The following is a 16,516-nucleotide window of genomic DNA, read 5'->3' as shown; positions in this document are numbered from 1 at the left end:
TCATTCTGTTCTAGCTAAACAGCTGACAGTTTGTTAGTAAGTCACAACCTTTAGTGCCTATGATGATGATAATAATAATCATAACAATCGAATTATTGACGACCGATGACTGAACAACATCAATCATCAGCAGCAAACATATTGCGCTCCACACCACAAAAATATTCTGTGGGTGACCCTGAATGCCGTGCACTCCAGTACAGTAGATTTTAGTTCTAAGGCATGTCCACAGTATGCTTGGACTCGAGTCTGGAGTCGAGTAATACCAACGAGTTAGAAAGAGGACTATAGAGTGGCTATTGGACCGCCATATTTGAATCTACTTGAAAGCCACGTCCACCATATTGTAAGCGATCAAATCGAGTGGGCGTGTGATGAAGCAAGTACAGAAGCTGCGGGAATAAATACAGTTTCACAGTTTTCTTTATTAGAGAAGCACTCAAAGATGCATAATGCCTGGCCGCACTTAAGCGACTGCAGCTATCGAGCTCCGTCTTACATATTGTATAAAGAAAGAAAATTAGTGCATTTCCAGTACGGTAGCCCTAATTACAAAACATATCACAATAGTACATTGCCATTAAACAAATTTAGACCTACATACAGAGAATGAAAATATAGAACAGAAAACCTTGAACAAAGTAATATAACAACATCGAGAAATAATTCATATAACTTTAATGAATATGAAAACCTACAACCTGTTTGCCAGTCATTGACCGGGTCAGGAATGTAATGAATGAACCAGATGTAGGCTGTTAGTGCGATGGGGTCGCCACTCCCAAAGTGATTTATTAATGAATGATAGATGCTATGAAATGAGAATGGAGAGTGTTGCTGGAATGAAAGATGACAGGGAAAACCGGAGTACCCGGAGAAAAACCTGTCCCGCCTCCGCTTTGTCCAGCACAAATCTCACATGGTGTGATCGGGATTTGAACCACTGTATCCAGCGGTGAGAGGCCGACGCGCTGCCGTCTGAGCCACGGAGGCTCCTATAACTTTAATAATAATAATAATAATAATAATAATAATAATAATAATAATAATAATAATAATAATAATAATAATCCTGGGTTTTTGCCAGTTACCTGGATTTGGCATTTGTATGGATTTAGCCTAATTCTACGACCGGATGCCCTTCCTGACGACGACGCCAACCCTAGGTGGAGTGATGTATTTACTATTACGTGTTTCTGTGGTGGTTTGTAGTATGTTCTGTTGTGTGTAGATGAAGAAGGTTTCTCAGTCGCCGATCCAGAGGAATTAACTGTCAACTACCCGGTAAAAATCCTCAACTCGGTCGAATCCGGGACCCTCTGAACCAAAGGCCAGCACGCTGATCATTCAGCCAAGGAGCCGGACACAAAGCAACTTGGCAGGTTCGAGCCTAGCTCAATACGATGGTATCTGACGGTGCTCAAATCCCTCAGCCTCGTGTCAGTAGATTTACTGACACTCAAAAGAACTCCTGCGGGACTACATTCAGGCAACTCGGCTTATCAGAAAAAGTAGTTAGTAGGACGTAAAACTAATAATAATTTACGAAAAATAAGTATTCGTTCACATTACTTCTTTTTCAAAATGCTGGGGAAATGTGCTCTATAGGATACAATGTAATAATAAATAGTGTTATTAGTTTTTCGTCCTACCAACTACTTAGTACGGTTTTCGGAGACGTTGAAGTGGCGGACATATGTCCCGCCGGAGTTCCCTTACGTGCTAGTAAATCTACTGATAGAAGGGTGACGTACCTGAGCACCTTCAAATACCAAATATGCCAATTTAGCTCAGAAATCCAGCGCTCTACCGTCTGAGCCACTCAGCCAGGCAGGATACAGTTTATCATGTCTGGCTGTCTGGTCAGTTCCTACAAGAAAATAAAAGTAGGCCTACCCTACACGTGCTGGATTGTGCTACACAGGCAACGTAATTCTGCTTAATCGCCCATAACGGTGTACTTTAGTAAAAAAAAATCTTATTTGAAATATGATTACATTCGTCGTGTTTTTCCTACAATTTATGCATTAGCTTGCCACACACGTAGAGAGCATAATTTATTCGATCTAATCTATTAAAAGTAACGCATCGTAAGCGGAAGAAAGGCGCTTAAACTATGGAGTCGCTATTTCGTCTTGGCACCACCCAGAGCGCTGTAGCAGCCATGTTAGCCACTCTATAGTCCTCTTTCTAGCTCGTTGAGTAATACCGAGCACATTACTCGATTCTACTCGATTCCGTCGCTAGCCCATCACTATTTCAAAGTCTTTTAAGGAACAAGGCTAATGGCGTCCATCTCACAGCTCGCTCAGAACAAGACTCCTCGCTCGCTAGTTGACGAGACAGAAAAACAACTGCAGAGCGCTCCGTTCAAGAGAGACACTACGCATGCTCAAGTCAAGGATTAGCTTATTGGGCCAATAAGTAAAATCAAAATTATTGACGTAATAATGGATTTTAAATGCATTTTAAATAGCCACAGTACCGGCACACAAATTAACGTCAATGCAACAATGCCCGAGAATTGCAGATAAGGTCCCCACAAGCAAATACATATGTTCAACAAATGAGGGTATCGTAAATTATTGTCACACATCCATCCATCCATCCATCCATCCATCCATCCATCCATCCATCCATCCATCCATCCATCCATCCATCCATCCATCCATCCATCCATCCATCCATCAATAAATATTGATCTGCATTTAGGGCAGTCGCCCTGGTGGCAGATTCCCTATCTGTTGCTCTCCTAGCCTTTTCCTAAATGATTTCAAAGAAGTTGGAAATTTATTGAACGTCTCCCTTGGTAAGGTGAATATGAAGTGGGGATAGGTTATGGCACTTTCAATTTATAAACTTGGGCCTCGTTTATATCAATATTTTGCTACTCAATAATCTTCCCTCTCTCAGGCCTTTGAAGTTTTTACTATCTCAAATACCTTTTTTCACTGGTCTTAATCCATCCATAGTTGAAGTGTTGAAAGCAGAGGTTCTAAATGTCTGATATTGAAAAATGCTGCGCCCTCCTATTTGAAATGTCACTAGAAAAGGGCTTATATTATAAGGCTAATAAACAACGTATAGGGTACCATATGTGGGTGTGAATATCTTGGTCCTTTAGGAAGGTCACCTGCTCTAGCAAATCATGCATTAATTTTTACATTAAGAGGTATTCACAGAACTTGGAAACAAATATTGAAATTGCCCATATTTGACCATAAATTCAGTACCAGCAAGTTATGTAGCCTTACCAAAAGCTGATTTTATTTGTTCTAAGTAAGGGTTGAAAGTTGTTTGCACAATTTGTGACCATGGCTCGAGAAATCGGAAAGCATTGTCAAGATAATTTAGATAGACCCCGTCCATTCCATTTTCTTGTGAATAGTGAACCAATTGTTGTCACACATGATGTTCCCCATCTTCTGAAAAATATCAGAAGTGCTTTAATTGAGAATAAGATTCAGTTTAATGATCAAAGGGTGGTAAAATTCAAATACCATATATCGAGAGAGTATTCAATATAGACCAAGAGAAAATATTTAAAACTTTGCCCAAACTGAGAAAACAATCTTCCAGCTTCCAGGATAGCTATGTAAGAATGAAGGTTAACTGCTGCACAGTCAAGCCATTCTGCGGCAGTTGTAATTGAAACATATGTAGCTACACAAAGCGGTGCCCTCAGAACTATACGCACAGCAGAATTTGTAGAAACAAGTGACAAACTTCTGGATTCTTTAAACAGTTGTAACCAGAATGCCCATGAAAGTAAGATGTATAGACGTGCCCTTTCAAGAAATTCCCCACAGATTGAGTTTTGCCTCACTATTCTGAAAGAGATGGGTAGGTAGGTACCCAGAAATAAGAGACCTTAAAACTGGTAAAGATAAGACATACGGTACACATTCATTTTGATTGATGGGTGGCAGATTACTATAAGACCTGTTATGTTTTTGTGCAATAGGTCGAAGAAAGTACTTCAAGGTATCTTAATATGAAAGCCCCCAATCAGGACCCCTTAGAGAATGCATCATGTTGCATATAACAGCATAGCATTTCCAAAACAAATACTGCATGTATTCAGTTTGTAACACCTCAAAAAACCTGTACTGGAAATAATATGGGTAAGTGTGAGAGTGATAATTTTTCTCCCCTTAGCAATTTATGTCAGTTATTGAAAAGTGTTGATGATGACAATCCAGGAGTACCTAAGTGGCACTCCCTCAGTTGATCGTGAAGGTATAAATTACTGTTTCAAGTCAGACCAGTGAATCCCAATCTGAACATTTGGAGGACAATCAAGCTGTGACATATGTAGCAGGATATATTTTGAAAGTTTTAGTTATAAATAATGAGTGTGATGTGTGCAAGGGGAATCTATATTCACCTAAATTGACTGAAAGCAATTTTTTTACATCTTTCAAAGATAACATTTCGTCAACTAATTTGCAGTATGCCAGTGACCAACTGAAAGATTTTCTGCTTCACATTCATGACCAATTGTATGTACTTTGGGAAAAATATTGTTATACGGAAGCATTAAAAGATAGCTTTAAAGGTGCATTCTCCAGGCCAGCCTAATCCTTTTGTAGGATACATTGTCTTGAAAATGTAATTTTGCAGGCAGCTATTCCATTTCTTATTTAAAAGATTGTAAACATTTGGTCAAGAGAAGGTATTCAGCTGAAAATGGCAAAAAGGTAAATATATATATATAATCACAATAACAAATGTGTTTGTAAAACTATGTTATTTTTGTTAGAATTTATTATCAAGTTAGCTGTACGCAGGACTAGGTAGTTTCAAGACTTGTGCAGTTGTATAGACTGTGTGACTGCTTGTCCTTTTTTCTGGCACCAACATATTTTCTTCATTGGTCGATTGGGTTTGCTATGCCGTAGGTTGGCCTAGGTAATTTAGTTTTAAGACTTGTGCAGTTGTATAGACTGTGTGACTGCTTGTCCTTTTTGCTGGCACCAACGTATTTTCTTCATTGGTCGGTTGGGTTTGCTATGCCGTAGTTTGGCCTAGGTAACATAGTTTCAAGCCTTGTGTGGTTGTAAGCATTATATGTGTATACCTACTGGTTGTTCTTCACTGAATAGGTTACACATTGTCATATGTAGGCTGAGGAAATTTAAGACTTGTGTGGTTGTATATATTATCTGTATATATTGCATGGGTTCGTGGTGTGAGTTCCTGTAGTCATATCCTAGTTCGTGAACCACCGACAATGGTTGAGTGGCCTAGCAAGTGGTCCTGAGAGTTGGGATAGCAGTTGCTATGGAAGAGGAGTGGGCATCTCGGACATATTCTGTGTAGTGGCTCTCCTTGTGCTCAGGTGGCTTGGACTATAAAATCCACTGGTGGTCCCATAACCCGTTAGAGAGAAGCATTTTCATTCACTGGGACTATGTGTAAGTAAGGTTAGGTTAGCACCCTTCTTTGCAGAATTTTACTCAAGGTAACGAAAGTGAAGTCCATTTGCATACGGTTAAGGGTGGAAAAACTCTACAACGGGGAAATTTGTAAGGAGTATAGGATTAAGATTAGTGAAAATTTCCAGGGATTAGGCAGGCAGCAGGTTCAGGATAAAGAAAGAGGATGGGAAAACTAATGGGTGAGCGGTGGTGGTGGTTGTTTTTGTTTTAAGAGGAAGTACAACTAGCAACCATCCTCTATCAACACTAATCAGAGAGAAAAATTGAAGGGATCTGACACTTCAAAAACTGAAGGAACTTGCCAAAGAAAGAAAAGGGCCACAAAGGGCAGGACAATGAGACTCCCTATACCTAGTTGTAAAAGAATAATTGTTGACCAAGGGAGGTCGGGTAAGATAGAAAGTGAGAAGCTTAGCGCAAGTCAGTGGAAGCAATACTAGGACTCAGCGAAAGGCCTCGTGGTCGCCAAACCCCGCTCCCAACATGGTATATCGCCCCCACCCACAATAGGGTGATTCCTAGGAGAATAATGGAGGTAGGGTGAGACCAAGACAATGATGATTTAAAGGTCAGTACCACCTGTTTTGGGGGGTGGGGGTGAATAACACCTGCCTGTCATAAGATGCCACTAAAAGTGGCCCTAGGGGCTCCAAACTTGGGAGCGTGGGTTGGTGACCACGGGATCATCAGCTGAGTACTAGCATTGCGTCCTCTTCTTGTGCCAGGCTCCTCACTTTCATCTATTCTATCAGACTTCCCTTGGTCAGCTCTTGATATTTCGACGCTGATGGTCGAGTCTTTCATTTCCATGGCCCTCGTCTTCCTTTGACCAATATCTTCACTTTTCGAACTATCGGAACCCTTTCATTTTTCCTCTCTGATTAGTGTTATATAGAAGATGATTGCTTAGTTGTACTTCCTGTTAAATCAATAATCACCACCACCACTTAAAGGTCAGAGGTGTAGAACTAAACGAAACCACACAGATAGTAGCGAAAAGAGGGCTTTGAGGAGACATAGTTAATTCACGGAGGATTGTTGGCTGAACGGTTAAGGGTATAACCATCTATAATGAAGATATGTGTACTTTATTGTTCCTTGTACGAACTTGTACTGTATTGTCTTCATTAACTGATGAAGGCCTAGGGACTTTTAAGACTTGTGTGGTAAAGATTGTAATGAAACTACCACCTCGCCGACTGTCCTAAATGCAGATCGCGGTTGGTTGGTTGGTTGGTTGGTTGGTTGGTTGGTTGGTTGGTTGGTTGGTTGGTTGGTTGGTTGGTTGGTTGGTTGGTTGGTTGGTTGGTTGGTTGGTTGGTTGGTTGGTTGGTTGGTTGGTTGGTTGGTTGGTTGGTTGGTTGGTTGGTTGGTTGGTTGGTTGGTTGGTTGGTTGGTTGGTTGGTTGGTTGGTTGGTTGGTTGGTTGGTTGGTTGGTTGGTTGGTTGGTTGGTTGGTTGGTTGGTTGGTTGGTTGGTTGGTTGGTTGGTTGGTTGGTTGGTTGGTTGGTTGGTTGGTTGGTTGGTTGGTTGGTTGGTTGGTTGGTTGGTTGGTTGGTTGGTTGGTTGGTTGGTTGGTTGGTTGGTTGGTTGGTTGGTTGGTTGGTTGGTTGGTTGGTTGGTTGGTTGGTTGGTTGGTTGGTTGGTTGGTTGGTTGGTTGGTTGGTTGGTTGGTTGGTTGGTTGGTTGGTTGGTTGGTTGGTTGGTTGGTTGGTTGGTTGGTTGGTTGGTTGGTTGGTTGGTTGGTTGGTTGGTTGGTTGGTTGGTTGGTTGGTTGGTTGGTTGGTTGGTTGGTTGGTTGGTTGGTTGGTTGGTTGGTTGGTTGGTTGGTTGGTTGGTTGGTTGGTTGGTTGGTTGGTTGGTTGGTTGGTTGGTTGGTTGGTTGGTTGGTTGGTTGGTTGGTTGGTTGGTTGGTTGGTTGGTTGGTTGGTTGGTTGGTTGGTTGGTTGGTTGGTTGGTTGGTTGGTTGGTTGGTTGGTTGGTTGGTTGGTTGGTTGGTTGGTTGGTTGGTTGGTTGGTTGGTTGGTTGGTTGGTTGGTTGGTTGGTTGGTTGGTTGGTTGGTTGGTTGGTTGGTTGGTTGGTTGGTTGGTTGGTTGGTTGGTTGGTTGGTTGGTTGGTTGGTTGGTTGGTTGGTTGGTTGGTTGGTTGGTTGGTTGGTTGGTTGGTTGGTTGGTTGGTTGGTTGGTTGGTTGGTTGGTTGGTTGGTTGGTTGGTTGGTTGGTTGGTTGGTTGGTTGGTTGGTTGGTTGGTTGGTTGGTTGGTTGGTTGGTTGGTTGGTTGGTTGGTTGGTTGGTTGGTTGGTTGGTTGGTTGGTTGGTTGGTTGGTTGGTTGGTTGGTTGGTTGGTTGGTTGGTTGGTTGGTTGGTTGGTTGGTTGGTTGGTTGGTTGGTTGGTTGGTTGGTTGGTTGGTTGGTTGGTTGGTTGGTTGGTTGGTTGGTTGGTTGGTTGGTTGGTTGGTTGGTTGGTTGGTTGGTTGGTTGGTTGGTTGGTTGGTTGGTTGGTTGGTTGGTTGGTTGGTTGGTTGGTTGGTTGGTTGGTTGGTTGGTTGGTTGGTTGGTTGGTTGGTTGGTTGGTTGGTTGGTTGGTTGGTTGGTTGGTTGGTTGGTTGGTTGGTTGGTTGGTTGGTTGGTTGGTTGGTTGGTTGGTTGGTTGGTTGGTTGGTTGGTTGGTTGGTTGGTTGGTTGGTTGGTTGGTTGGTTGGTTGGTTGGTTGGTTGGTTGGTTGGTTGGTTGGTTGGTTGGTTGGTTGGTTGGTTGGTTGGTTGGTTGGTTGGTTGGTTGGTTGGTTGGTTGGTTGGTTGGTTGGTTGGTTGGTTGGTTGGTTGGTTGGTTGGTTGGTTGGTTGGTTGGTTGGTTGGTTGGTTGGTTGGTTGGTTGGTTGGTTGGTTGGTTGGTTGGTTGGTTGGTTGGTTGGTTGGTTGGTTGGTTGGTTGGTTGGTTGGTTGGTTGGTTGGTTGGTTGGTTGGTTGGTTGGTTGGTTGGTTGGTTGGTTGGTTGGTTGGTTGGTTGGTTGGTTGGTTGGTTGGTTGGTTGGTTGGTTGGTTGGTTGGTTGGTTGGTTGGTTGGTTGGTTGGTTGGTTGGTTGGTTGGTTGGTTGGTTGGTTGGTTGGTTGGTTGGTTGGTTGGTTGGTTGGTTGGTTGGTTGGTTGGTTGGTTGGTTGGTTGGTTGGTTGGTTGGTTGGTTGGTTGGTTGGTTGGTTGGTTGGTTGGTTGGTTGGTTGGTTGGTTGGTTGGTTGGTTGGTTGGTTGGTTGGTTGGTTGGTTGGTTGGTTGGTTGGTTGGTTGGTTGGTTGGTTGGTTGGTTGGTTGGTTGGTTGGTTGGTTGGTTGGTTGGTTGGTTGGTTGGTTGGTTGGTTGGTTGGTTGGTTGGTTGGTTGGTTGGTTGGTTGGTTGGTTGGTTGGTTGGTTGGTTGCAGTGTTTTCAATGTATTGATAAATTTGCGTTTCAATAAACTTCAAACGTCATCAGGATATAGTTTTCATTGGTTGATAAGGTCAAATACAGTACAGACAATAAGCGACACCCCCGGATTTAGCCTTGTTAAAATGGGAGACCAGTCGCAACTGGCGCTCCTAGTTGCTTGACCTGAAAATTCACGCTAAATTCAAATATTAATGGAAATGTACATACGGAAATGGATAAATAAATTACGTTTAGAAAGAAAGTGTTACTAAGATATTAACTTCAAGATTGCTAAAGCAATTCTAGATAAATGAATGAAGAACTATTTAACAGGTTTTTATTTAAAGACTGAAATTAGACATATAATGAAGATATGATATGGACTGCTGAGAAAGGGGTTTGATTTTTCATTTATGCATTGCTTTTTTAGCTTTAGAATTCCTGCCTGAACGTTCACGGCTAGATTTTTCTTTTTTCTCATTTAAAAGCATTGTCTCATCATATTAAAACACTTGTCAATAAAAATATCGGCACATTCCTTACACACATGTTTCAATGAATTTACATTTTAGAGCTGGGCAATTTTCCTTTTAACTTGAAGCCTACTAACGGAAAGAAAATCTATAATTTTAGCCTCAAAAACTTTCAAACTTTCCCTACAAGCAATACTTGCGATAATGCCATTACATTAGGGTCAAGCAAATTTGCATCATCATATTGTTTCAACAAAATATGTACATTTCTTAAATCACCCATATTTTCTTCAGTGCCTAACAACGCATTATGGCGTACCAAATGGGGTAAATTGGAACACAACCAGCCACACTCATATGCATATGTATTTTCCTGAATAAAATCAAACCCACAGATCACACCTACAAGAACACATTGGTATTGAAAGTTAACTGCTGCACTATAAAATAAAATATGCGTATTATATTTTAAGCCAGTTAAAATATGGGTCGAGCAGGTCAGAAGGTTATGAAGTACTATAAAAATCTCTTTGTCACTGGAAGAATTTATATGCTAACACAATATTACATTTTATTGTCACGAGCGAAATGGAAGAAAGACCGCGCATTCTTCTCTACTTCATAGTTACTGCAGCCAAACACAGCACATACCTTTCTCTTCATGTTGAGAGGAGATAATAAGGAATGACACACGCTACTATTTAATTATGTCAGCTCACTGAAAACGCATAAATAGAACCAAAAACTTCACACACAAATACACGTGCTCTTATGACAGTAGTTTTCAGGTCTATTCGCTAAAGCGAGCTCTAATAGCTGTGCCTCGATATCTCGCTGAGTGTCGCGTATTGCCTCTACTGTATTTGATAAGGTTATGTTGGTGTTTCTCCCACAGAACACAAAGCATTCAAAGCTCCTCATTCCAAACTGAACAGACAATGACATAGTATGCGACATTGTGGTCCTGTTCCCAGTGACAAAGTTTATTTTCAGCTTGTAGGTTTCCGAATTTAGCGAGTTGGCCGCGGTGATAGGTATGAAAATCTTAGCTTGCTAAGTACCTTCTGGTATGAAAACTTCTGTTTTGTTATTTAGGATATCCCGCGTCCCCACACGTCTCTCAGCATTTTAACATATTCAATGCCGTTAACATGACTCGTTGGCTGAACGGTCAGCGTATTGGCCTTTGGTTCAGAGGGTCCCGGGTTCGATTCCCGGCCGGGTCGTGGATTTTAACCTTAATTGGTTAATTCCAAAGGCACGGGAGCTGGGTGTATATGTTGTCTTCATCACCATTTCATCCTCATCTCGATGCGCACGACATTTCATTTATTACCGGTGAAAAATGGCTTATGGCTTTTACTGCCTGGAATGTCCGAGGACATGTTCGGCTCGCCAGGTGCAGGTCTTTTGATTTGACTCCCGTAGGTGATCTGCACGTCGTGATGAGGGTGAAATGATGATGAAGACGACACATACACCCAGCCCCCGTGCCAGCGAAATGAACCAATGGTGGTTAAAATTCCCGACCCTCCAGGGAATCGAACCCAGGACCCCTGTGACCAAAGGCCAGCACGCTAACCATTTAGCCATGGAGGCGAACTTTTAACCGGTAATATATTGAATTTCGTTTCATTATGTATACGAATATCTGAAAATACAATGTAATTTATGAACCAGTAGCAAAACATATTGCTCAGCCATGCCATATTCATTATCGGAGGAAATTTGTAGACTGTTTATGTTATTCAAGATGCTAAATTACTGAGAAACATGTGGGGAGGCGGGATATACTATACAACAATACGAAAATGTTCATACCAGTAGGTACTTACGGTACTTAGCAAGCTAAGATTCTCATACCTATAACCATGGCCAACTTGATGCTTCACTCTCGCTAGCGCAGCAAGGGATCCATTCGGCTGGGCTATCACTTAGCAGCCAGACCAAATACTTTAAGCACCGCCGTCTCAATCTCTATATACTGCCTGCTCTGTGCCACGAGAATTGCGTTTACAGCGACATTGCAGATGGCAGCACTTACCGCACCCACAGCAGATGTTGGTTAAATGAGTGTTGGTCCGTAACACCAATATAAAATTAAAAAAATCCTTAACATGTTACTAATTGAGAGGATAATGCACATACAGAAACTAATATTTCACATTTGAGCTTGGCTTAAGATATAGAAACGTAAAATACATGAAATCTTACCAGTTACAGTAGATATATTAGGAACATCCTATGCTGCATGGTACATACAGATTTCAGAATTTTCTCGACACGAGTAACGGAGCACCTTCTCAGTCCTTTTCTTTCTGTTATTTACCAGCAGTGGACGCAAAAAAAGTCTATCACTATTTCGTTGACCCTTTGTTCATGACCAGTTTTCAGGATACGTTTTATAGCACATAATGCAGTGCGTGCGTTCGTCATGTCATTAAATCCACCACCCAATCTCACTGAACTAAATAGAGCTTCTATTGCGTCTCCAGAAAATCATCTAGTGAGAACATTAAATAACTGATTTTTTAATAGTTAAGACACACATTCCACTATAGATTTCACCGTTCGCGAGACAGCATCTGCCGTCTCATTAGTCAGACACTTCAGTTTTTCACGTTTTGATTCCAACCGAATTATTTTAACGTACTCGATGAAATCATCATTCAACCATTGTAAGTATTTTATCTGCTTGCGAATAGAAATGCACACAGTCTGGATTGTTTTGCCGAAAGGCGTTAAAGTAATCGTTTCTGAACTAAAAGGGATAGATCGTAGACTCTACGCCTTTAATGGAAGTAGGCAGCAGCGCTAGAGAACTTATTTGAAAGTCGGATTACAAGAAAACACAACAGTTTATTCGCGAGAGCAGGAGATTTTACAATATCTGTGCCAAATACACCTTCAACATTGACTACGCAAAGGAACTTGTCACTGGTTCGGTCGTAGAGTAGCCGTACCTAATTAGCCATTTAATCTGCCATCACTGTTACACTCCTATCTGTTGGTCTGAGACTTTTACATTCAGCTCTAAGTGTCTCCTTCACTAATTGGGAAATCCCGACAAACACCATCAATATTTTTCATTTAGGTTACCTGTCCAGAGTACTTTGTGACGGAGCTGACACTAGACCAGCAGTCCTGCCATATTCGTAACCGTTTGGGATACTATTCCCCACGCCACATAGTACCGCGTGATTTGTTCTGGCCGCCCGTATTTTGTCTTGCGAAAATTATGGATTTGATTTTTAAAAACGGCCGTTTTTCCTTTGTTCGGCTGCTTCCTTTATTTTATTCAGACGATCAATTTCTGGGTTGTCTTCGAATTGTCTCTGTAGTCTTTTAACTTTATTATGATTAGTCATCAGCTGTTATCGCAGTCTCAGAATTCTTGATCGGAGCCTCTAATGTCTGATTTTCTGATCACTGCTGTCATTCTTACTCGTTGGAATCGTTGTTCAAATTAATTTCGTACTCGTCATCCATTGTATATCCTGCGGCTGAAGAGCTTGTTTCATCACAGATTTCTTCCGAAGAAATACCTTGTCACTGTCTGGTCTTTCGTGGAGCTATTTTTCTGGTTTGAAGGTAATGGGGATAATTCGAAGACCGACTATGCACTCTCTCTGGCTTCAATAATTTTTTTCTTTTAGTTTTATCTTTTATCTCCATCTCTAAAATTCAGGCTAAATTTTCTCGAAGTCTTTACTTGCAGGGATAACAGGAATCCTCACACCTGAAAAAATTGAATTTCCTGTTTTGATATACAGTGAGGAACACAACAATTAATCATTTTACAACCAGAGACACACAAATAAATGCTCGATGCATACGCACTGGAAGAGAATAACGTGGGTACGGAGATAAGTTGGGTGCGTTAGCTGGCGCCTCTAGCGGAGGTTTGTGACACTAAGAGCTCACGCTGAGAAGCATGTTAAGCGCATAGCATAGAGCAGGCAGTATATAGGATTGAGACGGCGGTGACTTTAAGTATTAAAGTATTTGAACAGACCACTAGGAGCGCTGCGGACAACTTTGTTTCCAAGCTCTAACATGGATTGTGCACTTCTGTTATATATTGGTGTTCTGTGTCGTCAAGTGGCGTAAACTACAATATTTTGGACACATCATGAGGAATTAGAAAATATATGAGCTGCTTCAACTTATCCTGCAAGGAAAAATGGAAGGAAAATAGAAGGAAAAATTCTCCTGGGCGAAGAATTTCCTGGCTCGACATCCTTAAAACCTGGTTCAACTAAACATCTGCAGAACTGTTCCGATTTTCAATGGATAAAGCCAACGGTCGAGGCGGACAGGCACGCTAAGAAGAGAAGCTGTTCTTGTCTACATCATCTAAGAAACATTAAGTATTAATATAAGAAAAGAGGACCATTTAATTTCGTGAAAACCGATATAGTTAAGGTGTGTATAGATGGCAAAATTCAGTGGAGAGTGACTTTCGTGGAACATTGTCTAACATCATTTATATCTGTTTCAGCGTTATTCCCAACCTGGTGAAAATTACATCAGAATAATGGAGCACTAAAAGGGATCGTGGTCAATAAAGTGGAGGAGATGGTGACAAACGAAATCGTATATATACCCCGTTATGGCAATCCACATCACATCCTTACCAATTCAAATCACATACGAGTGTTAAGTTATTAGCCCCAGTTAAGAATTGCTGGTAAATCTAAAACACAACTTAATTTGAACATTGAAGCTTGAAATTTTCTTAACCAAACGAAACCGAAAAATAATTCAAGCAGTAAAGGGTTAAACAAATTGTAATTCAGATCTCATCCAGACTACATACAAATGGCCTGATAAGTCAAAATTCCAATTTTATTGGCACTGTTCTTAGTTTTGGCAATTTTAAATTCTTACGTCGTAGGATATTTCCTTAGTTTGATATTTTCTTTGTAGATTTGAATCATAATAATATTATTTCCGTTTAGTTTTATATTTATTTAAAAGGGAATTATATACGACCATTTGGTTTATTTATGTTTTACCACATTGGGGTCATGATTTGATCAATTACGCATCAGAGGCTAATTAATGTTAAAATATGAACAACTACGGTCTAGTGCTTTTATATGTCACTTTGATAGTTAATCAGCTGTTACCACCTGATAACCTAATTTCTGGCTTTTCAAAGACGTATCAATGTGTTGAGAAAAGGATATTATGATCTATGAAAGGAAATTAATTTAATCATTCTTAAGGATTTCATGGAATATTCGTTTATTAAATTGAGCTCTAGTATTAACGCATATTCTCTGAACTAGTTAGTGAAGGTTAGGGTAATAATGACGAAGTACGGTATTGGTTGTCCACACCTTTCAAGAAGAAGAATGAACTATCTCAGTGAAGAAGAGCATGTATAGTACGCGCACTTTTTAGTGATAGATTTTTGTACTGGGTTGAGGAGTAAGGAGGGAACACTGCCGGTTCTGGTAATACTGCCAACTGAATGGAAATTAAATTTGAACTGAATCGATAATATGATCGATCCTAAACCATTATTATCTAATGCCAAGAACTGTGTCACGCACAATATATAACACTGGATAACATTTCCCGATTCGAAACATGTTCCTAGCATGAATTCTGTAGTTTGGCTTTGCTGTGTAAACAACAACAGTACTTGTACGTAAAGTGTACGCCAGATGTCGCACAGCGATCATAAGCGATTCTTAGTTTGTGTTTCAAAAGTTTCCACTATGAATCTCGAAGTTAACCGAAGTCGACCGATTCAGCACTAGGGTGTCCAATCTATCACTAAAAAGTGCGCGTACAATATGTTAGTCAGCAAGATTAACAAGGTATGCGACATCTTCCATAATTTTTATAGTAATGTACTTATCTTAATTTACCGCGGATTTTTCACTTTATTGGTGTAAAAGCAATTATTATGTTTCATTTGACTCAAATATCACAGTGACATTTTGTCGATACATTTGGTCTACATAACCATGGCGTATAGTGAAATTGTGTGTAGTTTATCATGCGCCCCTTGTGTTTTCTGTCGTGTGTATACTGCAGTGCTCCCATTTGTTTATTTATTTACTTTTATACACATATCTATACGGAATTTTCTAACTCTCATAAGAATATTGACTGGGCGGAAATCACAAGGAGCCCAACACAACATTACATGAAGAAGATGAAGAAGAAGAAAAGAAGAAGAAGAAGAAGAAGAAGAAGAAGAAGAAGAAATTCGATGAATTACATACGAAACATCAAGTTGAGTTTCATATGCTATTATTGGGAAATATAAATTATTCCTTTTAAATAATATATGAGTAAATAAATGTCGTAAATGGGATAACTGAATACACAAAGCTTTAATGTCATACGACATGGAATTATTTTAACGAATTATTACAATGTTCGAGGGGTGCGAATGAAATTTTAGTAACAAAACGCCGAAATAATATTCCTTCCATAAAAAAATCAACCATGTGGGATATTGTCACTGTTCTAACATAAATGTAGACTACATATCATAAGAATTAATATCATTATATATATGAATAAGAAATGCAGTCAGTTGGAGATACTGTACTCTCTGACAACTCGTTATGTCAGTAAAGAATAATAATATACCCAGTGAGGGAAGTACTGTAATTTAATGAAGAAGTTAGAGAGAAATTTTAATGAGCTTTAGTATTATTTCTTTTTATAAATTACTGACTTCACAATATCGTTGTTTTACCAGGGAAGATACGACTTTATCTTATTATATAAGCAAACTGATGAAATAATATTACATTAGTCAATTACTGTACCTGTCACGAAAATACCAGAAGTTCCTGTTACCTGTTCATGCTCATGAAAATGTTAAGATAGCACCGTAGATATACCGGTAGCAGGTATTTTCATCAATGATATCCCACGGAAAACGCGGAGACAGGAAACAAAGGAGTTCAATATACTAGATGAGCCCTATGGATGGTACAAGCTGTAGCTGAAAGGGTGATAAGCCAGTCAGCTTGACATGTCTTACTTGTGTTCTTTCTGATTATATCGGACACGTCTGCGGAATTAGTAACTGGTTTCGTAGAGGTCATTTTGGGTTGGGAACGTTTACTCCAGTGAGGCGCAAATTGAAGGATATTTTAGCAGGTACCGGTATTTTTGATTCGGGAGGTATCGTCATTGACCTATCCAAAGCTTTGGATAGGCTGAATC

Source organism: Anabrus simplex, chromosome 11, assembly GCF_040414725.1.
Source record: "Anabrus simplex isolate iqAnaSimp1 chromosome 11, ASM4041472v1, whole genome shotgun sequence".
Lineage (NCBI taxonomy): Eukaryota > Metazoa > Arthropoda > Insecta > Orthoptera > Tettigoniidae > Anabrus > Anabrus simplex.
This window is presented reverse-complemented; position numbering follows the sequence as displayed.